The sequence below is a fragment of the Dipodomys spectabilis genome, unplaced genomic scaffold (genome assembly GCF_019054845.1).
Source record: "Dipodomys spectabilis isolate Male_0828 unplaced genomic scaffold, ASM1905484v1 ptg000136l, whole genome shotgun sequence".
NCBI classification, from domain to species: Eukaryota; Metazoa; Chordata; class Mammalia; order Rodentia; family Heteromyidae; genus Dipodomys; species Dipodomys spectabilis.
In genome coordinates, this window is record NW_024870813.1 from 1119727 (window position 1) to 1132658 (window position 12932).

At 47.0% G+C, this 12932-nt stretch overlaps 1 long non-coding RNA gene across 1 annotated transcript; it reads right to left on the reverse strand.

Annotated features, from left to right (window-relative positions):
- Positions 1–8312: 8312 nt before the first annotated feature.
- On the reverse strand, positions 8313–11316 carry LOC122116552. The gene is made up of 3 exons (XR_006148989.1): positions 11215–11316; positions 9197–9250; positions 8313–8632 (listed from the first exon to the last, which is right to left on the reverse strand). It is a non-coding gene; the product is annotated as an uncharacterized LOC122116552 (long non-coding RNA).
- Between the last annotated feature and the right edge of the window lie 1616 nt (positions 11317–12932).

Genomic DNA, 12932 nt, shown 5'->3' on the forward strand with positions numbered 1-12932 from the left:
CAGATCTATGACATGACAAGATATCATGATATATGTGTGTACATCAAAAGATCACACTAGGCTAGAGAATGTAGTTCAGTTTCAAGCCTGAAGGAAGCCCTTGGTTGATTTCCTATAATGTAAAACAATAAGCTGGGTTGTGCCTCAGGTGGAAGAGTACTTATCTAGCAAAGGCAAGGTCCTGAGTTCAAACCCCAGTGTTGCAAAACAACAGCAACCCACACAACTTACACTAAGCAAGGGGAAAGAAATGTACATATCACCCAATTTGAAAGAAATAGTGGTATTGTTGAAGTTTATAGACTTCACAAACTTTATAGATCATGATAATGACAATTTGTCTTGTGAAGGTTAAAATGCATTTGTGACTTTAAGTATTACTATGCCACAATCCCCTGAAACTTGTAAAATTTATGTAATCACTTCATCTCAATAAAAAGTTATTTAAAAAAGGAAAAAAAACAAGGACAACCAATCACTGTATAAGTAAATTGCATAGATGTGGAAAAATAGTGAGAAAAACTGTCTTTTTTTTTTTTTTAATCAAAGTGTGTTGCTTTAAAGTTCCTACTTTGGCCTAAGGGCTTGGTTCTTATTAAACAAAACATGAACTGCTCTGAGATAAGGAAGGGTTTTTTTTTTATTTTTATTGTGAAAATACTGTACAGAGGGGTTACAATTACATGGGCAAGATAATGAGTACATTTCTTTTTTTTTTTGGGGGGGGGGGTCCGGTCGTAGGGCCTGAACTCTGGGCCTGGGCACTGTCCCTCAGCTCTTCAGCTCAAGGCTAGCACTCTACCACTTGAGCCACAGCACCACTTCCGGCTTTTTTTTTTCTTTTTGCTTATGTGGTGCTGAGGAATCGAACCCAGGGCCTCGAGCATGCAAGGCAAGCGCTCTACCACTGAGCCAACTTCCCAGCCCAATGAGTACATTTCTTATCAAGCATTGTAGCCTCCTCCTTTGTTTCCCCTTCCCATCCCTAAGGAAGGGTTTTTGAAGTATAAGGCTTTGTCTTAGACTGGATACGTTTCAGGATAGAATTAAGAAATGCTTTATAGTGTTCAAGAAATAGCAAAAGATGTGAGTGTATTTTAAGATTACTTGAGTGTACTGTTCATCTGATTTCAAATCATCTTATGTAAATACATTTTACCCTTATTCACACTAACCAATCATAAGCAGATTGTGAACCTGAGCTCAACCAATCTGAGCAGAAGGGCAGAACCTGTTGCCTTAGGGATAAATAGGGGAGCAGCCTGCCTGCTCTGTGTGCTTGCTTGCCAGATTTGTGGCTGATGGCACAACCTTTCTGCAGAAGTAAATTTTGCCTTGCTGAGACAATTCTTTATTTTTGTGTCTATCATTGTGATTCTAATGGTTCATGGAGAGCATATTTATAACAAAATTAAAACAGCAATTGTACTAATTAAAACAAAATGAAGTCAGGTGCTGGTAGCTCACATCTGTAATTCTAGCTAAGGAGGCTGAGATCTGGGGATCATAGTTCAAAGCCAGCCTGGGCATAAAAATCCAAGAGACTTCAACTAACCATCAAAAAGCTAGATGTGGAGATATGGCATAAGTGATAGAGCTCCAGCCTTAAGAAGAAATAGCTAAGCAGGAGCCAGAAACCTCAATACTGGCGTGTGTGTGTGTGTGTGTGTGTGTGTGTGTGGGTGTGGGTGTGGGTGTGGGTGCAAGTGCACCCACACACACCATTCTGTAGACTTGAATTCAGGGCTTGGGCACTGTCCCTGAGCTTGTTTGCTCAAAATGAGTATTGTACCAGTTGAACCACCATGCCATTTCTGGCTTTTTGGTAGTTAACTGAAGATAAGAGTCTCGTGGGCTGTGTGCCAGTGACTCTCACCTGTAATCCTAGCTACTCAGAGGCTGAGATCTGAGAATCATGGTTCAAAGCCAATCTGGGGCTGGTATGTACATATAATATTATTTTATATATTACATATATTATTATATTATTTTATATATAACATATTGTAATATAAATTATATAATATAGTGTCTAGTGTCTATTATATAATATATATTTTTTATATAGTACTGGTCCTGGGCTTGAACTCAGAGCCTGGGCACTGTCCCTGAAATTCTTTTTGCTCAAGGCTAGCCTAGCTCTACCATTTGAATCACATCGTCACTTCCAGCATTTTCTAAGTTGTTTATTAGAGATAAAGGTCTCACAGACTTTCCTGCCCAGGCTGGCTTCAATATTCAATCCTCAGATCTCAGTCTCCTGAGTAGCTAGGATTACAGGCATGAGCCATTAAAGTTCGGTTCTTATAATTTTTAACAAGGTCAAAAGTATTGTCCAAACACTTAGGAATTCAAAAGACTATTCACATAAAGTTATTTTTTGTTGTTGTTAAATTAACTTGCATTATTTGTACAAGGGGGAGATTTCTGTTACCTTTCCACTCATATTTACACTGTATTCTAATAATGCCCCCCATCAGTCTCCTTGTCTCTCTTCTCTCTTTCCCAAACAATTCCAACAGGTTTCATTGTTCTATGATCATAGTTGCAAGTAGTCTCTTCCAATGGAATTCAAGCTCCTTGTTAGCCCAGCCTCCTCCTGTTAGTTCCCTTTTCCTGGCAGTCTATTTCTCTCACATATCCTCCTCTCCCTATGGACCAACAACTTTCTTAGAGGTTGTTTATGCTTAAACCCTTCATTTTCAGTCTTTATTTAACTTTCTTGCCTTTTGTAAAATAGAAAACGTTATACAGAAAAGCTGAATAGTATAAACCTGAAGTGGCTCACATCTGTAATCCTAGCTACTCAGGAGGCTGAGATTTGAGGATCATGATTCAAAGCTGGCTGGGACAGGAAAGTCTGTGTGATTCTCATCTCCAATTAACCCACAAAAGCCAGAAGTGGGGTTGCAGCTCAAAGGTAGAGGGATAGCCTTGAACAAAAAACACTTAGCAAGCAGAAACTGGTGGTAGAAACCTATAATCCTAGCTACTCAAGAGGCTAAGATCTGAGGATCATGGTTGGAGGTTAGCCCACGCAAGAAAGTCTGTGAGACTCTTATCTCCAGTTAAGCACCAAAAAATGCTGGAAACTGAACTGTGGCTTAAGTGGCAGTGTTATACAGGAATTCAGTCAGCAAGATACAGAGAAGCCACACTTTGAGAGGTCCAGTTTGGTGTCTTTATTACAAAGCCGGCGACTGAGAGCAGAGTCTTGTCCCAAAAGAACTTGAAGCCTCAAATACAGTTAATACAAAGTTTATAAAGGCAAAAAAAAAATCTACATGATTAGTATGAGGAACTAAACTTAGCAAAAGCATGTTAATAGAAACAAAGCAAGCTAGGGGGAACAATCGGGCAATCAAAGGCAAGAATTCCCTGGAGCAAGACTTTCCTGGAGCGTAGGGCAAGAATTCCCTGGTGCAAGACTTTCCTAGAGCTTTACAACCCTTGACCCATCTGTGTCTTTCAGAACTGGGTGTAAAGTCCCCATCATCTATTAAGATGCCATGATGGTGGTGATGACAAGGTAGCATTACTGAGGCCCTGTATCTGTTTTTCAATAGAGGGCTAGCCTTGAGCAAAGAGACTCAGAGACAGCTCCCAGGCTGTGAGTTCATCTCAGGACTGGCACAAACAAATATGATGAAGTCAGATCCCAGATCTGTGCATCTGTAAATGTTTCATTCTTGAGAAAACATCTGGAGGGTTAACTCTAACCATCCAAGAAATATCAAGAAACACTTCAGCCGAAGGAACAGCAGAGCTTTTAGTATCTTCAACTGCAGATCTAAGACAAAAACAAAGGTGTGGCTGAGAATGGAGCAATGGATGTAAATGCTGCAAGTTCTGGCAAAGTAGAAAGCAGACAACTTCCAAAATGATGATGATGATTATGAGGAGGAGGTGGAGAAGGAGGAAGGTGGGGGAGATAAGTAATTATAATAGTGAATGGAAGAGAAAATGGGTGTAGGAAATTCTGCACTTCCCTCTGTCTGATGACAGTTAACCCAGAAACCAAAGTGGTCAATGTTTCAGTTTGTGCAGGAATACAGAGATAAATATTAAGAAAGAACTATCCAACTGACTGAAAATGGCTGGCAAAAAAAGAGGAAGGAGATTCAGGCACCAGTGGCTCATGCCTGTCATCCTAGCTACTTACAGATCTGATGATCACAGTTTGAAGCCAACCCAAGCAGGAAAATCTGTGAGACTCTTTTTTTCCAATTAAGCACCAAAAAGCCAGAAGTGGCGCTGTGGCTCAAGTGGTAGAGTGCTAGCCTTGAGCTGAAGAGCTGAGGGACAGTGCCCAGGCCCAGAGTTCAGGCCCCACAACCGGACCCCCCAAAAAATAAAATTAAATTAAAATTTAAAAAAAGATAAAATAAAAAAGAGGAGGGAGGAAGACCTGTCAGAGACTCACTTCTCAGTCTCTTGAGTGCTGGGATTATGGATAGATATGAGTTCCACACCCATCTTGAAGATTGTAATTGGCCTTACTTTTAATTCTAGAATAAAGCAACACTTTAGTCCATAAACAATCCAATGAAAAGAAAGTACATTTTATAGATCGAAAAAGTCTCAGAGGATAAAACAAAAGTAGCTTGATTATTTCAGCTACTTTCCTTACAAGAAGGAGACAGAAAAAGAGCTGGCTAACATCAGGTTAGCTCAGACTGATATTTTGTAAGTATCAAAACCTCATGCTTAGTAGGCAAGTTCTCTGTTACTGAATTGTATCTATGTTAGGTCCACCCAGAAGAAAAATGGCCTCTTCTCTTTGTTTTCTCTCTGTGCAAAATTGCATGTAGGTCCCTTCTTTGTTCTCTTTCCATGCAAGACTGTACTCAGCCTCCCTAGAAGTCCCTACCCAGCATCTGTCACCTAGGTAACCGGTTGCTGGCACATCTGTGGGAAGTAGGAGGTTCCTGAGGCTCTGAGGTCACTTCCTCATCCGCTCCAGTCTTGCCCTTCTCTATATAATCTCTCTCCGCCATTAGTTTGAGCTGCCACACACTACACCCTACTCTTAAGTGTGGCCCAGCAGTTTGGCTCTCCCAAACAAACTCTTTTCTGCCTGAACCATGTGGTAGTCTCCTTTTGGCAACTCAACAATTTTTCTGTGCTGGTTGTTTTGGGGATACTTCCTTTCCAGGCAAATACCTGAAGTATAACCATATTTTAGGCTGTCTACCATAACTGGTTGACACATGCAAAGGCCACCACCCCTAGTTTCTTCCATGGAGAAGGAGTCTCTTAGACTTTTCTTCCCTTGGGCTGGCCTGGAACCTCCATCTTTCCATCACCATCTCCCAAGTAAACTGGCATAAGCCACTGGCTTTTGGCAGATTGCTTTTAGAATCAGGATTATAACAGGGAGGTCTTCAGGGTTTATGCATTGAAACTAGCCTACTGAGAAAGTTGACTGCTATTTCTCTTGGCTGCTCAGATCAGACAACAAGTTAGGTTCTTTCAGTCATGTAGAATTTTATTTTTTTTTGTGTGTCATTCCAGGGGTTTGCAAATCAGGTCCTTGAACTCTCATACCTCCAAGTTCTGCTTTTTGTTGTTGTTGTGGGTCGTGGGGCTTGAGCTCAGGGCTTGGACACTGTCCCTGAGCTCTTTTTGCTCAAGGCTAGTGCTCTACCACTTTGAGCCATTCTGCCTTTTCCAGTTTTCTGGTAGTTTGTTGGAGGAAAGTCTCATGGACTTTCCTGCCCAGGATGGCTTTGAACCACTATCCACAGATCTCAGCCTCCTGAGTTGCTAGGATTACAGGCATGAGCCACCACCGCCCAGCTCACTTTCTGCTTCTTAAGATGGTTAATTGGAGTATCAAGAAGACTTGCCTATCCAGCCTGGCTTTAAACTGTGATCCTCAAATCTCAGCCTTCTGAGTAGCTAGGATAAGCCGCCTGGCACTCAGCTCGCCCTCTGCCTTTCCAGGCAGTAGCTTGTGTGGGAGGAGAACAGGTGAGTAGGAGATGCCAGGCCTACCAGGGTTTATCCCTGAATCCCTGACGCACACAGGGCAAGAATGATGATGGGGCCCAGCAGATCCAGCCTCGCCAGCCTTCTCTGACGCAGCACCTGCTTCTGCAGGTGAGGTGCCCCTGGAATTGCTGGGTGCTTCCTCAGACTTCACTGTGTGTCACTTCCAGGGCCATCCCTTTTTCTCATCTGTCATGGGAGACAGCACAGGACCCGTGTGCTGTCCCTGAACTTTTGTGGTCAAGGCTAGCACTCTACCACTTGAGCCACAGTTCCACTTCTGGTTTTCTGGAGGCTAATTGGAGATAAGAGTCTCACAGACTTTCCTGCTTGGACTGGCTTCAAATCACAATTCTCAGATCTCAGTTTCCTGAGGAGCTAACAGTTGTGAGCTCTGTGGGGGCCAGCCCTTTGAACAGGAAGCTTTACCACATTGTGCATACTTGGAGGCTCCTTTGTGGAGAAACAAGGGACCTTAGGGTGCCTCACGGACCCTGGCACAGGCTCAGTCCCTGGAGTGAGAGTTGGGGAGAGCTAAGTATGAAGGAAAGGCCTCTATTGGTTTTTTTCCCCTTTTCTTTTCTTTTTTCTTTTCTTCTCTTTGCCAGTCCTGGGGACACTGTCCCCGAGCTTCTTTTGCTCAAGGCTAGCACTCTACCCCTTGAGCCACAGCACCACTTCTGGCTTTTCTGTTTATGTGGTACTGGGGAACCCAACCCAGGGCTTCATGCATGCTAGAAGCATTCTACCACTAAGCCACATTCCCAGCCCTCTACTGTGTTTCTTTTCTAAAATTTTTAATAGTTATTATAAAGGTGATGTACAGTTACATATGTCAGGTAAAAAGTACATTTCTTTTTAGACAGTGTTCCTCTTTTCCTAACGCTCATCTCCCTACCATCCTCACCCACAAGTTGTGTGGTTCATTTTCAACATTGAATCTAATGATACCACTGCTGTATTTATTCATCCTTTGTCCTTCCATTTCTTTGCCCTCCCTTATCCTCCCAAAGACATACAAATGAGCAAACAAGACAAAAAAGCAAAAGAAGAAGAAAACACAGTCACGAAGAAAAACCATCTCTTGTTTCCCCCAAGCCTCTAGTCTTAACTAGACCAGGGAAGGAACAGAGAGAGAGGAGCCCCCGCCCCCTGCTGGCAGGCCGGGGGACAGGCGTGGGGTGCAACCTCTGTGTCTCTCGACAGCTCCCCCCGAACGGGGCAGGGGTCCACGGTCAAGTTTCTGTGAACTGGAACGGTAAGCTGGGTGTGCGCCCATCCGCAGACCCGGGCTGGGAATAACGAGGCTAAGGCGTGGGGATGGGAAAAGGGAAGCGCGGGAAATCCCTCCTTCCAAACAATGGAAGACCGGGCCGCGGCCGCACGCCAGCGGCCGAGCTGGGCCACATCCTGCGGCACGGCTGAGTCACTCAGCCGCCCGGCACACCCAGGGCAGCGGTCGCCTGCGCGGACACGTGCCGGGGAGAGGCAAGGAGGGGAGGAGGCGGAGGGAGCATGAAATAGAGTTCTCGGGGCAGATATAGCTGGCTTCGTCCAGGGACAGAAGTTAGGGTTCCTCGTCCCCCAGATGACCCACGCGGGTGCGCGCGCTGTGATCCTAGCTACTCCGGAGGCTGAGATCTGAGGACTGAGGTTCGAAGCCAGCCCCGGCAGCAAGAAGCTGGAAGTGAAGGGGTAGTGCAAGTAGCAGAGCGCCAGGTTTGAATGACCACCGAAAGCCAAGGGAGAGTGCAAGGCCCTGAGTTCAAGCCCCAGGACGTGCACACACCCCAACAAGTAGCTTTAGGGAGGACGTGGACCGAGGGGGAGAGCAGCTGGGGCACGCGTCCCGAGCTCCCTACCTCCAACCTATTAGTCCCCAAACCAACCCCGCCCGGCCCCGCCTTACACTCCCCCCCCACCCCCCCCCCCTCCCGCATCTCTGGGTGGGGCGGGGCTTCACCGGCGGCTGCGCAGATCGCCCCCAAACACGCCCCCAAACCCTGGCCGTGGTGTCCCGTGAGTCACTGGCGGGTGCGCCCCGCCACCTCGGCCCAACCCGGAGGGCCTCGCAGGCGCTGGGCTTGGTCGTCCTCCTCTGTTCCCCTGTTCCCCTCGCCCCTCTCCAGACCCCGCGAGGCACAGGGGACCAAGGACCCCCTCATCCTAGGAGCAAGAGGAACAGCGTTGGTTTCTGGGGGGGGGGGGGGGCGGATACAAGAGTGCGGAATTTGATGGGGAGCTCCTGTCGGGGGAGTTCAGCCCTGGGCCCGAGAGGCCCGGGTCTGATGTGGAGAGAATCATCACAGTGGACAAGAAACTGGAAAGAGGAAATTTATGTCATTTTTGGTCCAAGACCAGGACTTGAACTCAGTGCCTGACGCAGGTTCATTGGTTGGCGCTCTACCCCCCCTGAGCCGCGCCCCCAACCCCCGGAAATACGAACTTTAATTAAGGGCAGATCAAGGAAGTAGCAGGCAACAGGGGGTCAGGGTCAAGTTCTGTTGAACGCGCCTGGAGGGAAGTGTCCAGTTTTGCCATCACTTCTGGGGACCAAGCTTGCCTTGGTCTGCGGCGGGGGCTGCGGCCGGGGCAGTGGTGGGGCCAGCGGGGACAGGGCCAGCCCGGGAAGCTGCCGTGCCTAGAGGAGGGAAGGGGAGGGGAGGGGAGGAGAGAGGCCAGGTAAGGCCAGGGCCCTGGGGAGCCATTGTCCTTCAGACTTAGTTGTCCTGTTAAGCGTCTCCTCAGGAAGCCCATTATCTATCTATCTATCTATAATACATATATACATATATAATATAAATACCTAACATATATAACATACATATATAATATGTGTCTATATATCTATATATAATTTATATGGTACTGGGGCTTGAGCTCAGGGCCTAAGTGCTTTCCCTTAGCTTTTCTGCTCAAGGGTGGCACTCTGCCACTGAACCCACACTTCTACTAAGTGCTTTTTGTTGGACATAAGAATTTCAAGGGCTTTTCTATCTGCCAGGGATGGCTTCCAAACTTGATCTCCAGATCTCAGCCTCCTGAGTAGCTAGGATTACAGGTGTAATCCTAGCTGGCACCTGGCAACCACTTCTGATCTGTGTGTGTGTGTGTGTGTGTGTGTGTGTGTGTGTGTGTGTGTGGAGGGGGGGGGAGGAAAGAGAGGGTGCCCTGAGCCTCCCACCCTGGGGCACCACCACCAGACCTTTCTGTCCTCCCTCAGTGGATGGTTCTTGAACTGCTGCGCCAGCTGTTGCCACTGTAACACAAAGATAAGAGTCTTTAGACACCACTGACTAAGGAGCTCCTCCGTTGCTCTTTCCCCTAGTTCTTCAGGGAGAGTTGAGTTTGAGATGAAGTCTTCCAGCCAGCCAGTGAGGAAGTGAGAGGCATCAGCTCTTTTCCATGTCTTTGGATGGTGTGCGTGTGTGTGTGCATGTGTGTGTGCGTGTGTGTGTGTGTGTGTGTGTGTGTGTGTGTGTGTACTAGACCTTGAACTCAGAGCCTGGGTACTGTCCCTTTAGCTTTTTCACTCTAGGCTAAACTCTACCACTTGAGCCACAGCTCTACTTCTGCCTTTTTGCTGGTTAATTGGAGATGAGTCTCACAGACTTTCCTGCCTGTGCTGGCTTTGAACCCTCAGATACTCAGATCTCAGCCACCTGAGTAGCTAGGATTACAGGCATGAGCCACAGGCACATCTGGCTTCTTTAGGTGTTCTTACTAACTTGTAAGCCCCTTCTGTCCTGTTTTCCTCCTCATCACCAAGGATCAGAAGAGAGCTCCTATCGGCTGTGGCTGCTGCTGGACATAAAGGGGGCTCAGTTCCTACCTTGAGTGCACTTGGCCTTTATCTTTTACTTTTACCATGGCCTCTTACTACGTCCCATCCCCCACTCAGTGGCTCCCTTCTAAAAGGTCATACAGGCCCAAATGGCAGTTGTTGTCACTCACCAGCCAACTTAAGGTATGAAGAGAAGAAATGTAGAAGGGAAAGAAACTTCCAGGATCTAGCCATCTCCCCTAGACCACAGTTTTTCCGCTGTGGCGAGTGGAGTTTTCAGGGGCTCACATGGATCAACATGCTCAGCAAGCTAGCAAGTATCTGACTTGACCCCGGGCTGCTGGGTATGTAGCTCAGTGACAGATACCTTGCTTAGCATGCATAAGGCCCTAGGTTTGCTCCCTAGTGCCCCCATCCTTACCAGAAACAAAAAAACAAGTCAGAGGCAAGGTGCTGCCCATGCTTATAATCTTAGCTACTCAAGAGGCTGAGATCAGAGGATCATGGTTCCAAGCTAACCTAGGCCACAGAGTCTGAGACTCTTATCTCCAATGCACCAGCAAAAAGCTGGAGGTAGAGCTGTGGCTTGAGTGTAAGCTAAAGGACAGTGCCCAGGCCCTGAGTTCAAGCCTCAATATTGATTATGCACCCCCATAAGAAGCCACAGAGTAGGAGTCTTTGCACTCAACTTCCAGATTGGAAAAGTGAGACCCAGAAGAAAGACAGAGCATTCTTGGGGAAATTTTAATCTGTTGCTTGTTGCTGGGGTGCTGGGGAAAGAGGGAGTTGGCTTGGATAGTATCTCTTCCTGCTCCTCCTCTTCTTCTTTCTTCTCTTCTTCCTCCTTTCTTCTTCTTCTTCTTTTTTTTTTTTTTTTGTGCTAGTCCTGGGGCTTGAACTCAGGGCTTGGTCACTGCCCCTGAGCTTCTTTTGCTCAAGGCTAGCACTCTACCACTTGTGCCATAACACCACTTCCAGCCTTTTCTGTTTATGTGATACTGAGGAATCAAACCCAGGGCTTCATGCATGCTAGGCAAGCACTCTACCACTAAGCCACCTTCCCAGCCCCTGTTGAGGTATTCAAAGTAAAGAAAGGATTTTTTTAGAGAGGGTAAAAACAACACCCCTCCCAATATTTACCCTATCTTATTCCAGGAGACCCCAGCAAATATAGGTCCATGAAGAGGTAGCCACAGCCTGCTTTCCATGTCTGCCTGGGTTTTGCCTGGCCTGAGGGCTAGAGCGGACACCAGCAATACCCAAAGCTTAGCTTGGGTCTCCCTCAGCCATCACCCCTCTTCTGGTCCAGGTGGGTGTTCTGTGGCTCCTCATCTCAAGAAGATGAGGCCCAAGGACTTCCAGAATGCTCAGACCCTCACAATTGCCACGATGCCCAGGTGAACGCACCTGCTGGTGCCAAGGGACAGCTCTAGACTTACCTGCTTCTGGGACAGTGCCTTCCACCTGGGGCTTCAGGTCCTTGCTACCCTTGCTGGCCATAGCTTCAATGAGTGCTCAGGGCTGCAAGACACTGTTGGATCCTGCTGACTCTGTCCACCTGGGTTTTTTAAGGCATTCCCAAAAGCCAAGGCAGGCCCACCCTACAGGAGGGCGGTTCCACTTGACTGCCTCAAGGGTGTGGTGTGTGTGTGTGTGTGTGTGTGTGTGTGTATGTGTGTTTTGCTGGCCCCTAGAGGGCTCATACTGAGAAAGTGAGACCTTCAGCAGGAGGGAGAGAGAGGGCTGAGGTGTGCAGAGGTCTGGGATTAGGGTCCTGAAAGAGACTAGGGACAGAGATATCTTCCCTCACCTAGCCAACCCAACCAATGTCTTCCTCCTCTACTTTGAGGATCCCCTGGTGATCTGAGGTCAGTGTTAGGTTGGGAGCTCAGAGCTGAAATTGTTATTAAATACTAGCAGTTAATATTCAGTATACAGCCTGGTGCCAATGGTTCACTACTGTAATTCTAGCTCCTCAGGAGGCTGAGGTCTGAGAATCAATGTTTAAAGCCAGGTGAGGGCAGGCATGTGAGACTGTTATCCAATTAACTACCAAAAAAGTGAACATTTGGCTCAAGTGGTAGAGTGCTAGCATTGAACACAAAAGCTCAGAGACATCTTAGGCCCTGAGTTCAAGCCCCAAGACCAGCACACACACACACATGACACGTATCATGTATGTGTGTGAGAGAGGGGGTGGGAGGGAGAGAGGGAGGGAGGGAGAGAAAGAGTGGGGAGGGAGGGAGGGAGGGAGGGAGGGAGATGGAACCAGATAACTTGAAGGGATGGGTAGAGTTGGGAGAGATGGGGGAGAACAATGGAAGAGGTGATATTGATCAGATGCACTGTACTCATAAATTGATATGTTGAATTGAAACCCCTTTGTACAGCTATTTAAAGATAATAACACACACATATACCTGTACACACTTTGTGTGTGTGTGTGTGTGTGTGTGTGTGTGTGTGTGTGTGTATGCCAGTCCTTGGGCTTACACTCAGAACCTGGGTGCTGTCCCTGAGCTGTTTTTGCTCAAGACTAATATTCTGCCTCTTGTGCCACAACTCCACTTGTGGCTTTTTTGATAGTTAATTGGAGATAAAGAGTGTCACCACCTTTCTTTGCCAGGCTGGTGTGGAACCTTGATCCTCAGCTCTCAGCCCCCTAAGTAGCTAGGACTACAGGTGTGAGCCCCCAGCGCCCAGCTTTGCAGTTGTTGCTTATTGATCATTTATCATATGCTAGGTGCTTCGCTGATGCTTTATAGTCTCTGATATAATGTTTACAATCACCTAGTGAATGAGTGTTATTATTTAGCATCCATTTATAGGAGGAAACAGAGGCAAGTGAGTTAGGATTAAATTGGCCACTGAGTGGCACTCATTAGACACTATGTTGCAAATGAACTATATACAACTTATCAGTGGGGATGGGAGGAAAAAAACTGGGAGAGAAACTGACAGAAGGGGTGACACTGTCCCAAAAGAAATGTACTCTTGGGGCTGGAAAGGTAGCTCAGTGGTAGAGCGCTTGCCTTGCCTGCATGAGGCCCTGGGTTCGATTCCTCAGCACCACATAAGCAAAAAAAGAAAAAAGCCGGAAGTGGCGCTGTGGCTGAAGAGGTAGAGCGCTAGCCTTGAGCTGAAGAGCTGAGGGACA